Genomic DNA, 11,978 nt, shown 5'->3' on the forward strand with positions numbered 1-11,978 from the left:
CTTTATGGTCAATCCAGCATTAGAGAGCATGCACTGAACTCTCTCCAAAAGTGTCTGATTCATTCGTTCTGCTACACCATTTTGCTGTGGTGTATCTCTGATGGTACGATGCCTAGCGATCCCCTCATTCTTGCAGAACTCATCGAACTCAGACCAACAAAATTCTAAACCATTACCAGTTCGAAGCTTCTTGATCTTCTTCCCAGTTTGATTCTCCACTAACGCCTTCCACTACTTGAAATTCTTGAAAGCTTCACTTTTAAACCTCATTATGATCACCCAAGTCATCCTTGAAAAATCATCAATGAATGATACAAAATACCTGTGACCTCCCAATGACTCAACACGTGAAGGGCCCTAACAATCGGAGTGGATATAATCAAGAATACCTTTAGTTCTATGAATGCCTTTGGGGAACTTACTGCGATGTAGTTTCCCAAAGACACAATGCTCACAGAAATCAAGGTTTGTGACCTTATGGCACTACTACAAAAGTGACATTAGGTAACACCAAAGGGTAACACCAAAGGGTAACACTTTCAAAGTTAAAAAGTTATTTAATGTATAAGTAACATCTATGTAACACTTTGGTTTTGTGTATCACTTAATGTAACACTTTTATCTTAGGTATTACTTAGTTGTAACACTTGGTTGTAATTTATAACACTTAGATTTTATTGGCCGATGTTTTAAAAAATATAACTCAGCCTCGCCCTTTATCTTCCTGTTCTTTCCTCTTCTGCATTTTTTTAGACGCCTCCTTATCTCTCTCATGAGAGTCATCTCTTTATCTCATATCCGTCTTCCATGGAAATTAATTAAGCCTAAAAAAAGTTCTTCTCTAAGATCTAAAATATGTTTGATTCTCTTATCTCTTTTTTTTTCTTCGTTTTTGTTTTCTCGCGTCGTTCTCCAATGGAAGACGGAGATATCCGGCTTCAAATCAAGGGCTTCTCGCCAACGCTCTGGGATACTGGCCACCACTCCAAGATTTTTCGGTTCGTAATTCCAGCTACTATCATTGTCACCGACAATTTAATTGTGGTACATGTTTCTCTCTAACTTTTGACAATTTTCTATTTTAGGTTTCATTTGCTTTAGATTTTTGTTTTAGTTCTAAAGATTTTTTTCTAATAAATGTTTTTTGTTATTTTAGCTGAAATTCGTTAGTTAGGTTTTTTCTTCGAAGAATTTTGATTTCAAATGTTATCAATTTTTCACTTATGATTGTAAAATTTTGTGCTTTATTCTTCAATTTTTTCCCGCGACATAATTTTTCGGTGCATCTGTTAAAGTTTGCTAATTTTTTTGTGTATTCCTTTGTATTAGACGAATTTAGATTTATTGAATATATGTATTTATGTGAAAAATCATCAATTTGGGTAACTAAGCGAACCTGATCATTCCTTTAGCTGGTACTAATTAGTCAAACACAAATGCATTGTGTTCCTATACATAAATTTGTTGATAATCATGTTGCAACTTTTAATTTTTTTATGCATCTTTTATTTTCTCATTTTGTGAAATGGGTTTGTGTGAAAATAATTGATAAGGTTTAATTTCTCAGTAATTGTTCCTTCTCTCTAGCTTTGTGACTATTATATATATATATATTTATGAGGTGCAATATTTTCATTGACCTTTTCGCAGTTGTTCTTGAAGTATGCTGATATTGGACGTTAAATAGCCACAATTGGAGCAATTTGGATCATTTATATTCCAAAACATTTGAACAAAGATATAACAAATCTTTATGGCCTCAACACTTTCAAATTACATAGGTTAGTTGATTTGTATTTTGTTAATATGAATTCTTACTTTTATTCTTTCAAATTTTAATCATAGATTTTCTTGATTACTAAATACTTGTTCTGAGACCAAAGGACAAGTATTTGGCTTATTTGGAACAAATGGGGTTGGGAAGACTGTTACACTAATGTTTTGGATCGAACATTGAAGCTTAACTTAGGGAGGTTTAATGTAATCTGCTTCATTTTGATGACTTTTTGTTATTGCTTCTTGATATCTTTTGCCTATATACTATTGTATGTTTTTCTTTAAAATAAATGGCAGGAAGTCTTAGCTTATTTCCGTGTATCATAACTGCAAAAGTATGATATGTGCATATTGGAAGATAACCTGAAGGTTTCCTATTGCGGAGTGGTGTCATATATATGTTTTCTGAACCTTCAAGTTATTTGGATGTGAAACAACGGCTAAATGCTGCCAAAGTTATATGATCATTGCTAAACCGGAAGAGGTATATTTTCAATTTTTCATACTTGATTTTTTGTCTTCTATTTATGAAAGTATCAATTTATGATCTGATAAATTAATGAAAGTTTTAGTAAGGGAAGAATATATGCTATGATTAATCAATTTGTGCTATTGCATTAGTTTCTAATAATGTTGTTAATTAACACAAGTACATCAGTAGGTAAGGAGGTTACGTGGCCTGTTAAATTGTAAATTTACCATCTCTGAATGAACTTCAGAGTAGGACTTGGCTCTCATACTCTACCCTTATTTCTGGTGTTCATTTATAAATGAAGTTATGCTTGACCATGACAATGACCTGCTAGTTGTATAAGTCTAAGCATGCTATTCAACATTCAATTTGATGTCAGTTATTGGCAAAACACACATGTCAGTTATCATTGGCAAATGCAATGCTCTGTATTCTCTTTTTACTTGGTTTATAAATCATAAGTAGCTTGCATATAAAAACATATACCTCAAGAATCACCATGAAGTCTACACCTATAGTGAACATGTGTAGCAAGAATCATATCAGTGTGATACTATTGAAGGCACAATAACTTTCACAAGTATATTCGTAAGAATAGTTTTTTTTTTTTTTTTTTTAAATTCAGATTAAATTTTAGAATGACCAGAGGAAATAGTTGTCTTAAGCTGTAATATTGTCTATTCTTATAAGTTATAAGCTATAATATTAAGTAGATTATCTTATAGCTGGATTAATGTATACATAAAAAAAAAAATATCGCCCACTTCTTCATAGCAAGTATATTTCCTTCGGTTTTGTAGCTTGCTTGATGCTACTAATGCTGCTGTCTGTTGCTGTTGATCTGCTTTCGAGCTTCTGCTGCCTGTTTCACCTGTTCGGCTTTCGAGTTGCTGTACTACTATTCAGTTTGCCAGCTATTGTTCTTCTACTTCTGAGTTGCTGTTGTTTTGCTTCTAAGTTGCTACTATTGTTCTGCTTTCGAGCTGCTGCTGCTGTTGCTATTTTTCTTCCGAGTTGCTGATGTTCAGTTTCCAAGCTGTTACTGATTTTCACATTGTAATTTTTTTTTTGTGATGAAATTGTAATATTACAAGAATTTATTAATAAATTTATCCTAGTTTTATATATATATAATTGTATGTTCATTAATTTTACTTTTTTTGGAATAAAACCGGTGCCCTTTATTGACGTTAATTAAGGGCACAGGTTAGCCCTTGAATTGGTGCCTAAAACCTCTGTCATGGGCAACCCCCAAAAAGGCACTCGTTTAAAATTGTAGCCCTAAGCCGGTTTTGAACTGTTGCCCATTACATTCTCCACAAGTAAATATAATACTAATAATTGTGTTAAAAAGAATATTAATTAATTAATTAATTAACTAATAAAATGTTACATTAGCTTGTTAAAATTGGTACATAATGTCGAATATAGTGATACTATATGTCAAAAGATGATTGAAAAATGTAACCTATAATTTGTAAAAGTGACACAATTTTAGAGAAAGTGTTACTATATGTTCGAAAAGTGTTATTAAAAATAAGTAAGTGTTACCTAATAAATAAAAAGTAACACTTAAAAAATGATACCTATAATATAAAAATGTGTTACATAAGAGGGTTTATATTAACACTTTCAAAAGTGTTACCATACGTTACCCAAAGTGTTACATAAAACCTTAGGTAACATGGGCAGATGTATCACCCACTAAAGTATTACTTATTGACTATGATAACACTTTTACCATTTTATGTAACACTTTTTGGATGTTACTTAAGGTTAATTATGTACTAGTGTGGCCACCTAGAAGATCAGCCTTGGAGAGGATTTGCATTCCTCTCTCACTCATATACCCAAGCCTTATGTGCCATAACTTTGTCATATCATCCTTCTGAACCTCAAATGAAGCAACAACAACTAAACCTGATAAAGTGGAGCCCTGTAGGAAATACAAAGTAACACGCTTGACACCCTTTAGAATCACATCCGAACCCTTGCAGACATTCAGAACTCCACCTTTAACCCTGAAACTGAAACCCTTATTGTCTAGTGCACTAAGTGAAATAATATTCTTAGTCATTTGTGGAACATGTCTGACATCGTTCAATATGTGAAACGTACCATCATATGTCCGGATCTTGATAGAGCCAATCCCAATTGCCTTGCACACTGCACTATTAGCCATTGAAATATTTCCTCCATCTACCTGCTCATAGGTAGTAAACCACTCCCTACGTGGACATATATGATACGATGCCCCAGAATCAAGAACCCACATGCACATCATTGTGATATGTATGTTCACCCGCAACTAAAGCAATGTCATACTCAAAATTCGAATCCTCTTCTGCTAAAGCAGCAGATACAGATTTATCCTGCTGTTTCTTCTTGGGACATTCTCTCTTCCACTGCCCCTTCTCTTTACAGTAATTACAGACATCAGTTTGCTTAGGACCCCCTTTGGAATTTCCGGGTTTCTTAGCCTTCTTCTTCCCGGAATTTCCATGTCCTTTTCCACCACTGCCCATTAATCTAGAGGCTTGATTGTCTGTACCTGTACTACCAAATGCCTTATGGCGTAATTCCCTAGTATGAAGAGATGATCTAACCTCTTCTAGGGACACAGTATCTTTACCAACAATAAAAGATTGCACAAAATTCTCATATGACAAAGGTAAAGAAACTAACAGAATTAAAGCAGCATCCTCATCATCAACCTTAACATCAATATTACACAAATCTAGCAAAATCGTATTTAATTGATCTAGGTGATCTCTAAGAGGTGTACCTTCATTCATTCGCAGACTGAACAGACGTTGCTTCAATAGCAACTTGTTTGTTAGAGACTTTGTCATGTACAAACTCTCCAATTTCAACCACAGACCTGATGCAGTTTCCTCCTCCGCAACCTCGGTAATGATATCGTCTGCAAGACACAACATGATCATTGAATGTGCCTTCTCCTCCAGAATGGCCATCTCAGCGATATCCGGACCCGGTGACTTCTTTGTCGATGGTGTCTCAGCGCCATCCGATGACTTCTTTGCCAATGGTGCCCATAACCCTTGTTGTTTCAACAACGCCCACATCTTGATCTGCCATAAACTAAAACTATTCCTCCCCGTGAATTTATCAATTTTCACATTCATACCATACATCTCTCCCACTCAAATCGAACCTAAACTCTTGATACCAATTGTTTTAACGGATGGAGAAAGAACAAATTAATGAATGCAAAACAAATAAATAGCACACACAGATTTACGTGGTTCACCAACAATGTGTTGGCTACGTCCACGGGCAGGCGAGAGAAAAGCTTTATTGATCCTGAGGAAATTACAGATTACAGATTGATAATGTCAATTATCAATAATAGACTAAGCTATGAATAAACCCTAACTAGGAATATATATAGCTTCCCCAAATAAGATAGATAAGTGCATAAAAACGGCCCATAAAACCCTAATAAATCGTGTGGGTTCCACCGTGCACAAACGGAGAGCTCTCGCTCACCATCGAGCGAGCTATCGCTCGGACCCCAGTCGAGCTATCGCTCATGGTCGAGCGAGCTATCGCTCGGCCTATCTCACCTTCGACCTTCGCGAGCTACCACGCGAGCTATCGCTCGGCCTAGTCGAACCAATATGTCTTCGTGAGCTATAGCTCACTCGCATAGGAGCTATAGCTCCAATTTCGTCGCAACTCCATATGCTTTCGAAACTACCGAGCTACCTCTCGAGCTATAGCTCGCTGCTCCTAAACCCAGATTCAAGGCATATTTCAACAAAATGCATGTCCTCCCGTTGATAAATCATGAAAGACGTACTATTTCATGCACCATATCTTTGTCATTTACATGTTTATCATTATTATTATTATTATTATTATTATTATTATTATTATTATTATTATTTTGAGAGAACATTATTGCATAAACATTTTTAAAGTTAAAACATAACATGAAGTACAAATATTGTGGACCGAAAAAGAAAGTACATATAATGTGAATTATACTTAAATTTCTGTTAGTCACATCAAATGAAACTGATAGCCAAGTTATAATTAATAAGCTTGTAGCCCTTCAAGATTTTTGTTTCATTGTTTGTCATCACCCAATTAGGTTAAGGCCACATTAGCTAGCTGGATGTGTTGGCTTACTCAATATTATGTTTTGTTTAGTATCTCATCTTTTAACTATAGTCTATAATAATAATGATGATGATAAGAAATAAATTAGTCATTTCAATTGGATAGCAAATTAAGACATGGTAATCCTTCAACCACGTGAATATGGGACCTCTAACAAGATTTTTGTAGGTGGATAAGGGCCTGGTATATTACTCTATATAGTAAAATGTGTGCTGGGATTATGCACAATTAATGATAATGCACTATTAATATTAGTACGGAATTTGAAATTTTTTGTAATGAACTACCTTTTGTATATTCGAAAATTCACTTTAATAATCTCAATTTTCAACTAAATATTTTGAATAATCTCAACTTTCAATTATTATTTAATAATCCAGATTTGAATGTGTTTTTTTTCTCCACCAGGTCCAATTGATTAACAACATGTTATAATAAGTAATCTTGACACGATTAACACGTGATTGCTCTAAAATGAAAAAAATTACATAAAAACCAAACTTTCCTAGTCACCTTCCCCTCTCCTCACCGTTAAACCATAGCCTAATAGGTACCAGCCAATTGCCCCCCTTAACCCTAGAAAATGGTTGGCCAGTCGCTCCCAAGCCATGAAACCACCTATCCAACCTACCCTCACCCCGTAAACCACCACCTCCCTTCGCCTACCCTTGAAAACAAACATACATACCCCCTCCCTTCCCTCACTGTCGAAATTGTCCCTCCTCCCTTCCTCCGATCCATTGCCAAAATGGACGGTTTCAAGGGTTAATGAAGGGAGGAGGGGTGGTTTCAATTCGGTGGTGGGGAAGGGAGGGTGGTTTAGGGGGAAGGGTGGGTTGATTGGGTGATTTTGGGGATATGAGGGGCCGTCGGACGATCATTTTCAAGGATCAAGGTGAGGATATGGTGATGTATGTGGTGGTGGTGAGGGGGAGGATATGGTAGTGAGGGTGTTAATAATTAGTTAACCATGATTAAATCATTAATGATTTTGTAAAAAAAAGAAGATAAATCGTCAAAGGTTAATTATGTTAGAATTATTAAAAAGGCAAAAGCTAATAAATATCCCGGGGGCGTTGGATAAGATAGCTAAAGATAGAAATATTAACTTGAAATAAAAATTAATTACACTGATCGAAGCGTGATTTTGACATACGTTCTCAAATTAATACCATTTTAGGAACTATTTAAAGGATTATGTAACGCCCCAGAGGCTTCCGTTAGCAAGATCTTTATTAAAATAAAGCTAGACTAGAGAAAGATTATAAATTAAATTAAATAAAAAAAAAATTATAACTTCAATGATATTTTTCTTCCAAAAAAAAAAAAAAAAAAAAAAAAAAAAACTTCAATGAGAATTTGAAATAAATAAATAAATAAAATTGTTACAATTTAGAATGAGCAATTTTTTTTTTTTTTTTTTTTTTGTTGAGAAAAGTTTTTTTTTTTTTGTTGAGAAAAGAATATGCAATTTTATATGGCTATCATTAAGAATTTTCTTATAGTTTTTTATTAAAAAATGTAGGATGCATTTATCCCCGTATTTTTATTTTTCAGTGTTGGTAATGATTCATTTAGTTTTCTGGCAGTTGTCCTCGTCCATTCCTTTTTGTCTTCGTCACCTTCCCGCTTATTCATCAAACAATAGACGCATATTAACGAACAATGAAGTACTTCGTAATTTTAAAAAATAAACTAATCATGTCTACCAATATACAGTAGATAAAACAAACTCATGGCCACCTTTGTCCCTCATATATAAAGCTCAAGAACCCACATTGCTACATACTACACCTTTGTGCATGTTTATAACACACACACACAAAAATAAAAAAATAAAAAATAAAAAAAAATAAAAAAAATCATTACATCATATGTAGGTGACGTGCTAGCTTGTAACTAATTTTTTTCACTATGTTTTATTAGAAGTGTGTAACATTTTAACTTTAGTAATATTCACATACTTTACCTTTTTTGAATCTATGTACGAGTATTTATGTACTACGTAATTTGCAAGTTGATGTAATAGGAAGGAATAAAGTTTGAGTCAGTTAGGTATGGGCGGCAAAAACCTTAAGAAAAGGCAGACCCCCGAACTTGTACCAAAATAAAAAACGAAGTACAAAAGACATACAAATAGTAAAGGACAAATGTATGTACCAAGAGATATACGTAGTATATGATACTTCATCAATAGCCTCATGACCCTCATCAATTACATAGTAGACGAAAATTTTCAACTTTGTTAATGCTTTGCGTTCACACTTGTTTATGAACAGGAACTTTACAACTTAACTGGCTAGAGATCAAAATATCAAGTCTCCATCCACTAACTTTTTGGCAAACAAATTAAAAGATAATAACTTTGCTTGTCGTCAACAGTGAAGGCGATTAAGCGATAAGGTGGGGTTAATGTTTTGACAATTATAATTGATAGATAAGACTTAAGTAAGAGCCGAGCCTTGCATTAACCTTATAACAAAATCGCAAACGTTAGGGAAATTACTGAGTACTGTCGAAGTAGCGAGTATTGAATGAGACTAACTCACATTAATATGAAAACGACATTGAAAGTTAACCATGGAAAAGGTAATACTTCCTCCGTTTCTATTTGGTTGACACGTTCAATTTAGGCACACATATTAAGGAGATGAGAAAGAGTGAAAAAGAATGATAAAGCAAGTGAGGTACACTTAAAAAGCAAGGTATAAGTTTACCCAAAAAGGAAACGTGTCAACTAAAAAAAAAATCCTAAAAAAGAATACGTGTCAACTAATAAAAAACGGAGGTAAGTATAATTTTACGCATAGTACAATGTACTATGAATTCAAAAACTTAACTTGGGAATTCAAATTAAAGGGCAAGGTCTAGGGTTAAAAGGGGTAGAGATCGAGGCCCTCGAGCTTGAGATTGATATCCGAAAATACATTTGTAACATATTCGATTTGTAACTAACCTATCTGTGTGCATGGTGCACGTACTATTAAGTGAAAGTATTTCAAACACTGTATATATAATAATACGTTAACATAACAAGCTAAGAAACATTGTGGAAGACAATTAATGGAGCCTCTAAGTAATATCACACATGTAGTGGGGACTTATAACATCTAGTCCATAAGCTAAGTAAGGTCCATTCCATGTTAAAGTAGAAAACAGTAAGCTTATCTCCTGATTTGTGATGTTTACCTATAAATAGAAGAAACTTCATGGAACAAATCTAGACTATTTTGTAATTAGTACAGATTTAGGTAGGGAAATGGGAAACATGAGTGAGAGGTTTTTCAAGTGGAAAAAATGGGCAAGCCAACAAAGAGGAAAACTTTGCATTATTAAGATTTGCATCTCCATGCTTTTGAGTCGGCACAACCACTCTCATTGTTGATCACTTGCTGTGGTACGGCAACAAATTTTTACTCTTTTTTTTTATATACTCCCTTCATCTCTAAAAGTTCTTTATGTTTGAACTATGATTTTCTTGTAGAAAAGAAAACCTTTTAAAGTCGGAGAGAGTATAGTTAGTCCATAGAGAGCATAATATAGTCCTTATATTGTAGTGTAAAGAGCCAATTATCTTATGAGAAGGTAGGAAAACATAGAATACGTACATACGTATGCAATGTAAAAAGAATATTAGTAGATGTACTGATGTAGTGAAGTTAATTGGTACTTATTAAACTCTTGAAGTTTGTATTTACATTTTTAATTTACCAACAAAATGTTGTACAATTTTCATGTGGCATAAATACATATTGCTATTTTTGTTGTGCTGATTTTTACGCTTGGATGTATATTTTGTCTAAATTTTCCATCTAATTATGCGTCCTTTGCCTCTAGCTAGGCTCGATCGAGTAGTGTGTTTATTTATAGCTTTGCAATCCTCAACATGAACTCTTTGGTGTCCAAGAAGATCGACGAGGCTTACTCGAACGTCTATGTAACTATGTATAATGCATAATGTCTCTTTGCGAACCTCCATATATGTATACTTAATCCCTAGATCATGAAGAATCGAACATAATAAGCTTCTATTAATTATTGATACAAATTGTTTCATTCTCTATATATTTACAAGTATTTTCTTGGTTTGAAAAATCCATATATTTCAGCTTTACGTAACTATATATAGTGAGCAATGAAAACATGATTATCAATCTAGCTGATCTCTAAGTGCTTTTTAGAACGAGCTCAGCATCAGTTTTTGCATATGGTCAATATAACTACTTAGTTTAAAGGGAGATGGTAAAATAATATGAATATTTTCACTAAGTTGCAAGAAATTAAATAGACAAAGATTTCCAGGACAAAAATCTTAATAAATGTACTTTGTCTCGAACAATATATGAGGGGTGGTAGTGGTCTTCACTATGTTATCTTAATGTTGAGAATTAGCTTTAGTTGCTTTCTTGTCTACAGTTTGATGATATAAGTAATGATTTGTTTTCTTCGCACAATTTAGACAAACACATCAATTTAGATTTGACATAGAAAAATTAAGATTAATTTAGATCTCTCTCACATTTATTTCTGATACATTATAAAACATGTTAGTAGGCATCAACCATAAGCTAATAATTAGTGTGACTGTGGTGTGAACACATAACTAAATAGGGTCTAATGGGTTAATGCTTAAATGTAGTTGATGAGGTGGAAAACTTTTGAAGAAAATAACTTAATGGTGGGGGGAATGATGGACCGCTACCCGATATAGGCTACCCCGCCCAACACCAAGTGATGTCAGATTTTTTTTTTAAATATATTTTATTTAGGATAAATAACAGTACTTAATGACTTAATAACAGTATTTGATAAATTAATAACAGTACCTTAATTTAAAATAATAGTTTTTAATAATACACTGATTTTTACTATAATTCGATCTAATTATTACTTTAAATGACTTTTAACGGTACTAGTTATCACAACTCTACTACTTATACATCAAAATAAATTATTTTAACAGTTTAAAAGCCCACCATGCTTCGCAATAATAGTTATTTAACTAGAGAGTTTTGATCAATACCTGAAGCTTCCAACCTCTCTCCGGAAATCAATCTATTTCTCAATATCTTCAACATGCCGCGAGAAGGATAAGAAATATGGGGGAAGAGGAGATTTTGAGCTTTCAAAAACCAGTAGAAAGGGGCGTAGCGAGTCGCTTAGTCGACAATGGAACCTCCGGCGTTCTGAGCTTCCGGCTTTACCAAGGTAGCTAACCCCAACCCTGTCTTCTTTAGATCAGGCTCAGCACAGATCTAATTCGTTTCCTACCTTAGATCGTAATCTCTAATTAGACAATCCTTATTGTGTTTATGATGGAACTAGATAGAAATTAAAGATAACTCATTTGATATATAAGGTTCAAGGGGATAACGTTCCCTTCTTGAATGAAACTTTTATTTAATTAAAAAAAGATTACAACACTCATATATTACAACAAACACACAAACTGAAATCTTAAACGGACATAAGCTGGACTAGAGTTTTCTCTACTTTAAGAGAGATGGAGAACCAATTTGTCTCTTAAGGTGAGTATTTTTCTCTAGAGGACTCTCTAATGCTTTCAGAGTAATTCTCTAGCTAA

The 11,978-nt window shown here is 33.8% G+C and overlaps 1 long non-coding RNA gene across 2 annotated transcripts; it reads left to right on the forward strand.

Moving 5' to 3' along the window:
- The first annotated feature begins 672 nt into the window (after positions 1–672).
- On the forward strand, positions 673–3,417 carry LOC110721987. Of its 2 annotated transcripts, XR_002511500.1 has the most exons (4): positions 673–1,044; positions 1,651–1,781; positions 2,074–2,260; positions 3,049–3,412. It is a non-coding gene; the product is annotated as an uncharacterized LOC110721987 (long non-coding RNA). The 2 variants fall into 2 exon arrangements; XR_002511499.1 differs by having other exon boundaries at positions 1,651–2,260; positions 3,049–3,417.
- Positions 3,418–11,978: the final 8,561 nt, after the last annotated feature.

The sequence above is a fragment of the Chenopodium quinoa genome, unplaced genomic scaffold, assembly GCF_001683475.1.
Source record: "Chenopodium quinoa cultivar QQ74 unplaced genomic scaffold, ASM168347v1, whole genome shotgun sequence".
In the NCBI taxonomy this organism is placed as follows: domain Eukaryota; kingdom Viridiplantae; phylum Streptophyta; class Magnoliopsida; order Caryophyllales; family Amaranthaceae; genus Chenopodium; species Chenopodium quinoa.